The 12041-nt window shown below is 49.1% G+C and overlaps 1 pseudogene; it reads left to right on the top strand.

The window, feature by feature from the left end:
* Positions 1–520: 520 nt before the first annotated feature.
* On the top strand, positions 521–1725 carry LOC143750702 (trace amine-associated receptor 13c-like; annotated as a pseudogene).
* The last annotated feature ends 10316 nt before the right edge of the window (positions 1726–12041 follow it).

Genomic DNA, 12041 nt, shown 5'->3' with positions numbered 1-12041 from the left:
ACATCACATAAAAGAAAAACCTGCATATATCATGTTGCATTAATTCTGCATTAAATCTGCCTAGAGGGTTTTTAATAAGAGTATTCCATTTAAAAGAGATTACTAGATGCCAGTTACACCAAAAAAGGGCCTTTACAGTTCTAGGTCTTCACATCTAATGTTGTTAAAGCTTCACAGTCATTTGTGGAACTATATATTCTATCTATTTCAGTATGCTTTAATTCAAAGTAAGTGAGTAGGCCGAGTTAGCAGTAGCATTGCATTTACATTAACACATTTGGCAGACGCTTATCCAAAGCGATTTACATTGCATTTCAAGTTACACATTTACATTCTTATCAGTTCTTGCTGTCCCTGGCAACCGAACCCATGACCATGGCATTGCAAGCGGCAACGCTCTACTGTTTGAGCTACAGGAAAGCTACATGATTGCGCCTAACATTTTTTATTTTTACGGTAAAAAACAACAACGCCATTATAGAATTTCAGTGTGGGCGGTAGATGGGTTGGTCAGTCTGATCCAGACACTGTATAATTGAAAGGACAGAAAGGAGAGCAGAACAAACTCCTAACAGGAGGAGACTCACTCATGGCCTATAAGACTCAATACTGCTTTCCTGCCATCAACTCATCATGTATCAAGGGAAAACGCTCCAGACATGAATGGACTGTGTTTCTGAATCTGCTGGTGATTATCTCCATCTCTCACTTCAAGAAGCTTCACACTCCAACAAACCTGATTATTCTCTCTCTGGCTGTGGCCGACCTGCTTGTTGGACTTATTGTGATACCCATTGAAGCCATAAAACTGATTGAGACGTGCTGGTACTTTGGAGACATATTGTGTGGCGTGTTTGCAAATATCCTTGGATTGCTCCTATCAGCATCTCTTAGTAATTTAGTATTAATTGCTGTTGATCGTTATGTGGCTGTGTGTTGCCCTTTACTGTACCCACAGAAAATAACCACAACTAAAACTTTAATGATCATCTTTCTCTGATGGTTCTGTTCCTCAGCTTACAACACAGCCATTTTAATAAATAATGGATATTATTGGACATACACAACAGATGTATGCTCTGGAGAGTGCCCTTACAAGATGAGTTTTGCCTGGAGAGCCAGTGACACGATCTTGTCCTTTGTGTCTCCTTGTATCATGATCATAACCTTATATTTGAGGATATTCTGTGTTGCACAACGGCAAGTGAAAAATATTAATTTACTTTTATTTCGCAGAGAAACAATCTTGAAGAAACTCCAGAACGGAAGCCATTGGGCAGTTAACTGGGTCTAACTCAAGTTCTCTAAACCAAGTAGAAAAAAATTTAACTTGAGGCCATATAATCCTAGTAGACGGAGCCCTAGAGATAAGTATGGTTTCGACCACCCCAGATGATAGACCAGCATCTAGGTACTGAGCCCCCTCAGAGGCCACACCCACAATTTCCACAGCTCTGGATGAGGATGGAATATAGTGCCCTCTGCCTGAGACAACAGACCCCTCCTCAGAGGAATCTGCCATGGCGGAGCTATCAGGAGTGAAATTAAGTCTGAAAACCATACTCGGGCTGGCCAAAACAGGGCTATGAGAAGAAGACTGATGCCCTCCTGACGGACCCTCTCCAGGACCCCCGGGAGCAGAGCGATCGGGGGGGAAAGCGTACAGGCAAAGCCTCGGCCAGGCCTGTACCATGGCATCCAACCCCAGCGGGGCTGGATGAGTGAGGGAGAACCAAAGTGGACAGTGGGATGGACGTCCCTCGAGACACAAACAGATCCACTTCCACTGGTCCAAACCTCTGCCGTATGAACTCCACCACCTCTGGATGGAGTCTCCATTCCCCGGGCCTCAGCCCCTGCCTCGACAGGATGTCCGCTCCCTGATTCAGAACCCCCGGGACATATATTGCTCTTATAGATAATATTTTTGGGGCCATAAAATGATCTGATGCGCCAATCTGGATAGAGGGCGCGATCTGAGCGTCCTTTGTCGGTTTAGATAAGCTACCACTGAGACGTGGTAACCTTTGATGTCTGTGAGGAAGCTCCTCAGAGCCCTGAACACAGCCAACATCTCTAGGCAATTTATATGCCAAGAATGATGATGGTCCTGCCACAGACCCCTGGCAAAGCGGCCGTCCGAGACCGCGCCCCCAGCCAGCGAGGGAAGCGTCTGTCGAAACAGTTTCCCGGCGACATGACGCCCCTACCACTATCCCTTGGGACAAGAACCAAGGTTTCTTCCATATTAATAGGGAACGAAGGCATCTGCGCGTAACCTTTATTATACGGAACGGATTCCCCTTGGGGAAAAAACCCTTGGCTTTGAGCCACCACTGAAGGGGTCTCATGTGAAACAGGCCCAAAGGAATTATGTTGGATGCCGCTGTTATGAGGCCCAGCAGTCTTTGAAATTGCTTTACAGTGATGGCCTGGCCTAGCTTTATCCCGGACACCATGGCCAGGATTGATTCGATACGAGCGGGAGACATATGTGCCCGCATCGTAACCGAATTCTAATACCACGCCCAGAAGAGTAGTCTTCTGAGCTGGGTCCAACACATTTTCTTAGTGTTGAGCCTCAACCCCCGGTTCTGAATGTGGCCAAGGACGACATCTCGATGCCGAACTGCCATTTCTCGAGACTGGGCCAATATGAGCCAGTCGTCGATGTAATTCAGTATACGGATGCCCTGAAGCCTCAGTGGAGCCAGAGCCGCATCCATACACTTTGTGAACGTGCGGGGAGAGAGTGCTAGGCCGAACGGAAGAACCCGATATTGGTATGCTTCGCCCCCGAAAGCAACCTCAGGAACCTCCTGTGACATGGAAGGATGGAGACATGAAATAAGCGTCTTTTAGATCCATCGTGACAAACCAGTCCTCGGATCTGATATGGCTCACGATAATGGGAATAGTAAGCATTTTGAACCTGAATCTCCTCAAAGAACGATTCAAAAGCCCTAGATCTAAAATTGGCCTCAGTCCGCCATCCTTCTTTGGAACTATAAAGTACCGGCTGTAAAACCCGGACTCCCTGTCTGGTAGGGGAACACATTCTATGGCCCCTTAATTCCAGTAGAGTCTGTACCTCTTGTTCCATAACCCGAGCCTGTTCTGGAATCACTGCAGTCGGTACCACCCCAGCAAACTAGGGAGGTCGGTGACCGAACTGCAATCTGTACCCATATTTTATAATATTTTATAATATACAGTATACCTCAGAGGTCCTACAATTAGGACCTCTTCGCCTGAAGGACGGCCCTCAGGTCACCCTTCTGGCTGGAGGACTTCGGTTGAGAGTGCTTCCTCTGTTTGCCAAACTCCCGCAGGAGGGGCTCTAGAGGCAATGCTCTCTTTTTTTTTCCGCTTCCTGAAACCTGTCAACGACTGTAGTGACAGCGTTGGAAAACAGGCCAGAGGGAGATAGCGGAGCGGCCAACAGGAAATATTTGCCTCACTTAGATCTTTAAGAAGATCGGCCTGGTACGCCTGCAAAATCGTCCTAGAGTGCAGGCACGCACCAGCCTGACCTTTTCTTTTCTAAATATTTTACCAAAGGAACCAGGCTCTCGAGCCTGGCTTCGGGTATTAATCGGGATTCATTCTCGACCCCCTGAAGCGGGTTTCCGGCAGGGCTGGACCGAAAAAGATTCTCGATTGGCGAACGCGAATGCTGCCTGGCCGCAAAAATGCGTTCGCTGGAAACCGATGTGTCCCGAAACGTTTTTAACGGCGGAAGAGCAACATCGATTTCCTGCACCATATAAGCCCAGCCAACCAGTGCAGAGGTGTCCCTGCACAGTTTGTTGGGCAGCGCCGGGGCTTAAAGTGAAGATGCCGGATCAGGAGAAAGATAGCACGCTAAAGCTTCCTCCATCTGCGGCATCTTGCCATAACCCGACTCTCTCGCACCCACCACATTCGAATAAACATATATTGAATGTGGTGAGATACGTAAAGAATGGGGTTTTTCCCAGGTTCTACACATATATATTTATATTTTTATAAAGATCTGGGAAAAACAGTAAGCCCCGGCTCTGAGGTTGTGAACGGTGCTGTAGGAATCTCTCGTCTAGTTCATTTTGACGGGGATCATCCTGCTTATTTTGTGGCCAGCTCATATATTTTATATATATATATATATTTATTTATACATTTATTTAGTCTGGCCACCGCACGCACCACAACCTCCACGAGCTCTACATTAGCAGAAACATAAGCCGGCGAGTTTGACTCATGTTGCTCGTTCCCGATGCTAAGCACATCTACTTCCTTGTAAACAGATAGCTCGAGCACTGGGCACTCGTCACGGGCAGAAGAAGCCACATCATGGGCTTCTGCGTCGTGAACGAGTGTCATAGAATCTGCGGATGATGAGAGAAAAGGTGCCTCAGCAGTCTCGTTCTCATCCGCGAGATCCTTCTGCGATCTCCACGATCTAAGCCGTCGCGCCGCCTCAATGGACGCGGGACCCGAACCGCGGGGATCGCGAGCCTGGCCATCATCAGGAAATAATATAGCCAAGCGGGAGTGCAGCACTCTAATAGGAAGTGCTTCACAGTGTGCACAGGCAGCCCTCTCGAGAGCTGACAGTGCGTGCTGCGCCCCTAAACAATACACACACACACATCTGATGCGCGTCCCCACCCGTGGCATATATATTATCTTGGGCACGGGTGCACACACTTAGTGTATTGTTCACTCGCCATAATACAGAGCTTTGGATAGACAAACAACACCAAATAAGACAGACAGTTTCACAGAGAGCGCTTGCTGAAGAGCTAAAGCTGATGTGTGTGTGTGTCAGCGTCACTTTTATGCATCCGGTTATGCCGTCACATGTTACGTCACGACGCAACACCAATCAGGATTGGATTAGTTCCCTTTCAAGGGAACTTCGAGCTGCGTCAAACGCTGCGGGAACGCCCCTGCGTTGTGCGTCATGAAGCACGTATGGAATCAGCCCAATGGAGAGATGAAACGTCATAGGCGGGTGACGTCATCGACCAGGAAACTATAAAGCACCCCAAAAACACAAGCGCATTAGCTTCTGTGCTTTCAGTCGCGCTACATGTGAATCTGTCCCTGTGTGATATTGTCTGTCTTACATACCCTGCACCACACAAACAATTTATCCCTATATATATATATATTGAGAGATTATGGCGGACGAACAGCAGTTTAGAAAGTGTGTTCCTCCCTGCTCGCGTTATTTAACGAGCGGGGATACACATGATCTTTGTGTTGTTTGTTTGGGAGTTCAGCATGCCCAGTTTGCTCTCGAGGGAGCAGACTGTGAGCATTGCGAGCGTTTGCCGTTAAGGACGCTCCGCTCCCGCCGGTCGCTCTTTGAGGAGAGCGGTTCGGTGCGCGCTCCCCGCGGTTCGGGTCCCGCTTCTGCCGAGGCAGAGCGGCGGCGCTTATCGTGGGGATCGCAGATGGATCTCACAGCGGGGTTTGAGACGGGCTCTGCCTTATCTCTCCCTTCACCTGTGAGATCCAGTGCCTCAGTCCCGGGTTCGGAAGCACGCGCTGCGGTTTCTTCCGCTCGGGCTGAGGCACCAATGCTATCCAGTTCTGAGGAACTTGATGTTGTTAGTGTTGAGGGAGATGTGGAGGATTCGCCACCCCACACTCCTGAGAGTGATGAGCTTATGGAGGTGTTAACAAGAGCTGTTGAAAAACTTAATATTGAATGGCCAGTGACTAGACAGGAGTCTGTTTCTAAATCAAAGTTGGATGAGAGATTTTTGCCGTCACGTGTGCAGCCTCCACGCCGGTGCCTGCCGTTTTTCCATGATCTCCACACCGAGGTGTCGAAATCATGGAGAAAACCGGTGTCATATAGAGTGTTTAGTCCCCAGACTTCAACATACGCTAATATTATGGGAGCCAAGGCTCATGGTTATGGTGCGTTGCCTCGTGTGGAAGAGACGCTTGCGAGCCATCTCTCCCCCGAAGCAGCATCATCTTTTAAGGCACCGGCATTACCCACCAAGCCTTTAAGAAACACTTCGGCTTTGGTGGGTAAAGCATATTCGGCAGCAGGTCAGGCTGCGTCATGTCTGCATACTATGTCAATCTTGCAGGCATACCAGGCTGATCTGCTAAGGGACATGAGTGAGAGTGAGGAGGTCAGTACTGACGTAGTTCGCGAACTGCGTCAGGCTGCTGATTTATCCCTGCGTGCCACCAGAGAATCGGCCAAATTAATGGGTCGTTCTATGGCAGCTCTGGTGGCCGCAGAAAGACATTTGTGGTTAAATCAGACTAATATTAAAGAGAGAGAAAAAGCTTTTCTTTTAGATGCTCCTCTTTCTCCCATGGGGTTGTTTGGTGATGCTGTGAATTCAGTTATCGATAAATTCCAAGAAGAAAAGAAACAAACTGCAGCTTTTAAAAAGTTTCTTCCCCTTAAAGTTCATGTCCCTGGGGCTGCTGGGCGGGAGCAGCCCCGGCCGTCTTCGAGCTCATCACATAGAGCGCAGCAGAGGCAGAGTGTCGCGTCTCGTGCTCCCCCTGCTGGACAGTGGGCTCAGCCGCGACACTCTCAGCCGAAGCCTTCTCCCAGTAGAACTGATCTGAGGACAGTTATATTGGCTAAGAAGGCTTCGGCTAAGAAGAAGTCCTGACGCCAAGCCGTTCAGGATGCTGAGGGTGGTCCCCACCGAGGCGGAAAGGTGTTCACCTCTTTTTACGGTGCCCATTCCTCCTCGGTGCCCTCAGGGGCTCGTTCTGCCAACCCCGCCTTTATGCCGGGGCACAGACGATCCCAGCGAGCGCTTTCCCGAGGGACGCTCGCTCCCTCTGAGGAGGGTCTCAGAGCGGTCAGACCAGTTGTTCCCTGCCGGTGCGCCGTTACAGGGCGCTGCGTCTGCTGCTCAAGTTACACCAGAGGCCAGTCTCGAGAGGCTGGTACCCTTAGTAGAATTTCTGGCAGAGTGGAAAAGCCTTCCAAAAATATCTCATTGGGTCCTGCAGACAGTAGAAAAGGGTTATGCTATCCAGTTCAGGTGTCGTCCACCAAAATTCAGAGGGGTTCTGCACACAGTGGTGGGCCCCGAGCAGGCTCTGGTATTGGAACAAGAGGTGAAAACGCTCCTTCAAAAAGAGGCTATAGAACGGGTTCCTCCTCCCAGTTTGGAGTCAGGTTATTACAGCCGATATTTCATCGTTCCAAAGAAGGATGGGGGGTTGCGTCCAATTTTAGACCTGCGCATATTGAATCGCTCGGTAGGGAAGCTAAAATTCAAGATGCTCACTATCAAGCAGATCGTGTCTCAAATCAGGTCCGAGGACTGGTTTGTCACGATAGATCTGAAGGACGCATACTTCCATGTGTCCATCCTTCCACAACACAGGAAGTTCCTGAGGTTCGCCTTCGGGGGCGAGGCGTACCAGTACAGGGTTCTTCCGTTTGGCCTAGCTTTATCTCCCCGCACTTTCACGAAATGCATGGATGCAGCACTAGTGCCTCTGAGGCTTCAGGGCATTCGTATTCTCAATTACATCGACGATTGGTTGATTTTAGCTCAGACCGAGCAGATGGCGGTTCGGCATCGAGATGTCGTCCTCGCTCATATCAGAAAGTTGGGGTTGAGGCTGAACGCAAAGAAAAGTGTATTATCTCCTTCCCAGAAGACCACTTTTCTGGGTGTCGTTTGGGATTCGGTATCGATGCGGGCGCGACTCTCTCCGACCCGCATCGCTTCGATTCTCTCAGCTGTGAAACAAGTGAAGCTAGGCCAGCTACTCACTGTCAAGCAGTTTCAGAGACTGTTGGGTCTGATGGCAGCAGCGTCCAACGTTATACCTTGCGGCCTGTTGTACATGAGACCGCTACAGTGGTGGCTCAGGACCAAGGGATTCTCCCCGAGGGGAAATCCGCTCCGCACGTTCAAAGTCACGCGGCGCTGCCTTCGTGCTCTGGTCATGTGGAGAGAAACTTGGTTCCTATCCAAAGGTCCTGTGCTGGGGGCTCTTTGTCGTCGCATAACGCTAACGACGGATGCTTCCCTCACAGGGTGGGGGGCGGTCATGAGTGGTCGCCCAGCCCAAGGTCTGTGGCAGGATCATCATCTTTCGTGGCACATAAATTGTCTAGAGATGTTGGCTGTGTTTCAGGCTCTGAAACACTTCCTAACAGACCTGAGAGGCCATCATGTGTTAGTTCAATCAGACAACACGTCGGTGGTCTCTTATATAAATCATCAGGGGGGCCTGCGGTCTCGCCGGCTTTACAAGTTGGCCCGTCAGATCCTCCTGTGGTCCCAAGGGAAGCTACTATCTCTGAGAGCAATGTATCTCCCTGGGTATTTGAATGTGGTAGCAGACTCCCTGTCGAGGCAGGGGCCGAGGCCAGGGGAATGGAGACTCCACCCCGAGGTGGTGGAGCTCCTTTGGTTGAGTTTCGGTCGCGCCGAGGTGGACCTATTCGCTTCCAAGGAGACCACTCATTGTCATCGGTGGTTCTCCATCACTCTTCCAGCCCCCCTGGGGTTGGATGCTATGGTGCAGCCGTGGCCGAGGTCACGTCTGTACGCCTTTCCCCCGATTGCTCTGTTACCAGGAGTTCTGGAGAGGGTCCGCCGGGACGGGGTCAGTCTACTACTAGTAGCCCCGTTCTGGCCGGCCCGAGTAGGGTTTGCGGACCTGATTTCTCTCCTGGACGGTTCTCCTTTGGAGCTCCCGGTCAGGAGGGATCTACTCTCCCAGGCGGGGGGCACGATACTTCACCCCCGCCCAGAATTGTGGAAACTGTGGGCTTGGCCTCTGAGGGGGCCCAGCTCATAGACTCCGGTCTCTCAACCGAGGTTGTTGAGACCATTCTTAACTCCAGAGCTCCATCCACGAGGAAGCTTTATGCCTTGAAGTGGAAACTTTTCACTTCTTGGTGTGGAGAACACCTGCAGGACCCAGTTAACTGCCCAGTGGGTGCAGTGCTGGAATTCCTGCAGGAGCGCTTCTCCACAGGGTTATCCCCCTCCACACTAAAGGTGTATGTGGCGGCACTAGCTGCTTACCACGTCCCTTTCAGTGGAGTTTCTCTTGGGAGACACCCGCTTATAACTCGTTTCCTCCGTGGCACTTTGAGGCTGAGGCCAGCAGTTCGTACGAGGGTGCCGACTTGGGATCTGGCCATTGTATTAGAAGGTCTTTCCCTAGCTCCTTTTGAACCTATCGAAGAAGTTCCCGAGAAGTTTCTCACTTTTAAGACTATCTTTTTGCTTGCTATCTCTTCACTAAAAAGAATCGGAGATTTGCAGGCTCTGTCGGTTTCACCCTCGTGCCTGGAATTTGCACCTGGCATGGTTAAAGCTTTTCTGCATCCTAGACCAGGTTACGTTCCTAAGGTTCCTACTAATATTGTTAGACCTACGGTTCTGCAGGCTTTCTGTCCTCCTCCATTTATGTCATCGGACCAGGAGAAACTTAATTCACTCTGCCCTGTTAGGGCATTAGACGCTTATGTCCACAGAGCTGCCCTGTGGAGGAAATCAGAACAACTTTTTGTATGTTTCGGGCCACCCAGGAAAGGGTGTCCGGCGTCTAAACAGAGAATGAGCAAGTGGGTGGTTGAGGCTATCTCACTTGCTTATGAGTCGGCTGGCCAGCCTTCACCTTTGGTTGTCCGAGCTCACTCTACCAGGAGTATGGCTGCTTCTAAAGCTCTTTTGTCGGGGGTTTCCCTGAGTGATGTTTGTGATGCGGCTGGATGGTCTTCACCGCATACTTTTATTAAGTTCTATGACCTAGACTTAAGCTCTACCCCTGGGGCACAGGTGCTCTCGTCCTCTGTGCGCTAGTCTCACATGACGGTCATTTGGTCCTATGGCGACGTGGGTATTCGCGTTCCCGCAGCGTTTGACGCAGCTCGAAGTTCCCTTGAAAGGGAACGTCTCGGTTACGTATGTAACCCTAGTTCCCTGATAGGGAACGAGACGCTGCGTCGCTCCGCCATACTCCCGGCACTCCCGTTAGCGCTTCCTTCAAGCCTATCAGAAGCTAATGCGCTTGTGTTTTTGGGGTGCTTTATAGTTTCCTGGTCGATGACGTCACCCGCCTATGACGTTTCATCTCTCCATTGGGCTGATTCCATACGTGCTTCATGACGCACAACGCAGGGGCGTTCCCGCAGCGTTTGACGCAGCGTCTCGTTCCCTATCAGGGAACTAGGGTTACATACGTAACCGAGACGTTTCACTCTTACTTCAGAGGCGCACGCTAAGGGAGCGTCCCCAAAGTGTCGATTCTTGACGCAGTGTTGAGTTCCCTCGAAAGGGAACTAGCTAGAATGTTTGACATAACGTCAGTTAAGACTTTTAAATTATCTCTGTACATAACAAAAAGGCACTTGTGTGGAGATTTTCCATCTACAGATTTTTCCCAGACCTTCTTTTCTCAGTAAAGTGGGGTGCACAGTCTTGCTGAAAAACACAAACCCTATTTAGCAGCCCGATGTCCATATGAACAAAGGAACAGATGACCCCAAACATTAGAGCGACTGTGTAAAAAAATACATTTTAATAACGCAAATGATATACAAAAATGTTTACGTTTACTTCTCATCTATACGTTTATGCGGTAACACTTTACAATACGGGTGCACTAATATGCATTAATTCATGTTGAGGCCCCAAAGGTAAGATGTCCAGATTTTTCTGTAGTACTTTTGCAGCAACAGTGTGTGTGAGAGAGAGAGAGAGAGAGAGAGAGAGAGAGAGAGAGAGAGAGAGAGAGAGAGAGAGAGAGAGAGTGTGTGCGAGAGAGAGAGAGAGAGAGAGAGAGAGAGAGAGAGAGAGAGAGAGAGAGAGAGAGCAAGGTTTAAGAGCGAGATTAATGCTAATAGTTATATATTTGAAATGCTTCCTATTAATTTCATAGTATACACTGATACAATATTTAAATGCTAATATCTGAGAGAGAGAGAGAAAGAGAGAGAGAGAGAGAGAGAGAGAGAGAGAGAGAGAGAGAGAGAGAGAGAGAGTGTGTGTGTGTGTGTGTGTGTGTTTGAGAGAGAGAGCAAGGTTCAAGAGCGAGATTAAGGCTAATAGTTATATATTTGAAATGCTTCCAAGTAATTTCATAGTATACAATATTTAAATGCTAATATCTGAATTGTATTTATTTAGATTTGCATCCTATGACCTACTGATGAGATTCTGGGCCTTAATAGAGCCCTCACTGCCATCTATGATCAGTGTGACACAAGCACAGAGACAAGTTCCACTGTAGTAAGTAGTTATTTACATACAGGTCAACTTAACAAAGATCAGGGCTAATAGAATTAAATTGAAACATCATGTAAATTGTATTTCTTTTGAACAGACTCGTTCCCTGCAGCCCATTGATGAGATGTTCTTGTTTCTCAACTACCTTGCACTGGGTTCAAAACAGCATGACCTTGCTGACCGGTATGGAGACCACCAGTCCACGGTCAGTCGGATCATCACAACGTGGAGCAACTTTCTGTACACTGTGCTAGGGTCTTTGAGGATCTGGATACCAGAGGAGAAGATAAGGGGACATCTGCCAGCTGAGTTTAATGACTATGCAGACACTACAGTCATCCTGGACTGCACGGAGCTGAGGTGCCAGTGCCCTTCATCACCTCTTCTCCAAAGTGAAATGTTCTCAGCATACAAGTCCCACTGCACTCTCAAAGGGCTGCTTGGAGTGGCTCCTCATGGGGCGTTCACATTTATCTCTCCACTGTACACTGGTTCCATCAGTGACAAACAGATCATGCGAGAGTCTGAAATTCTCTCCCTTTTGAGACCTGGGATGGCCATCATGGTCGACCGATGTTTCCTTGTTGATGACCTTGTGCCTTGCAAGTTTTATAGGCCAGCATTTCTCTCTGGAAGATCCCAGATGTCTGCCTCTGAGGTCAGGGAGACCCAAGCAATTGCACGCCTAAGGGTGCATGTTGAGCGCCTCATACGGCATGTTAAAGGTGTTCTAAGTGATGTCGAGTGACATCACTTCTTGTTGACGTTTAAAGTATTGTCAAACTAAACGAAGGCTAGATAGACCTT

The sequence above is a fragment of the Siphateles boraxobius genome, unplaced genomic scaffold (genome assembly GCF_051911475.1).
Source record: "Siphateles boraxobius isolate OS27281-9 unplaced genomic scaffold, OSU_SipBor_1 25, whole genome shotgun sequence".
In the NCBI taxonomy this organism is placed as follows: domain Eukaryota; kingdom Metazoa; phylum Chordata; class Actinopteri; order Cypriniformes; family Leuciscidae; genus Siphateles; species Siphateles boraxobius.
This window is presented reverse-complemented; position numbering and strand designations above follow the sequence as displayed.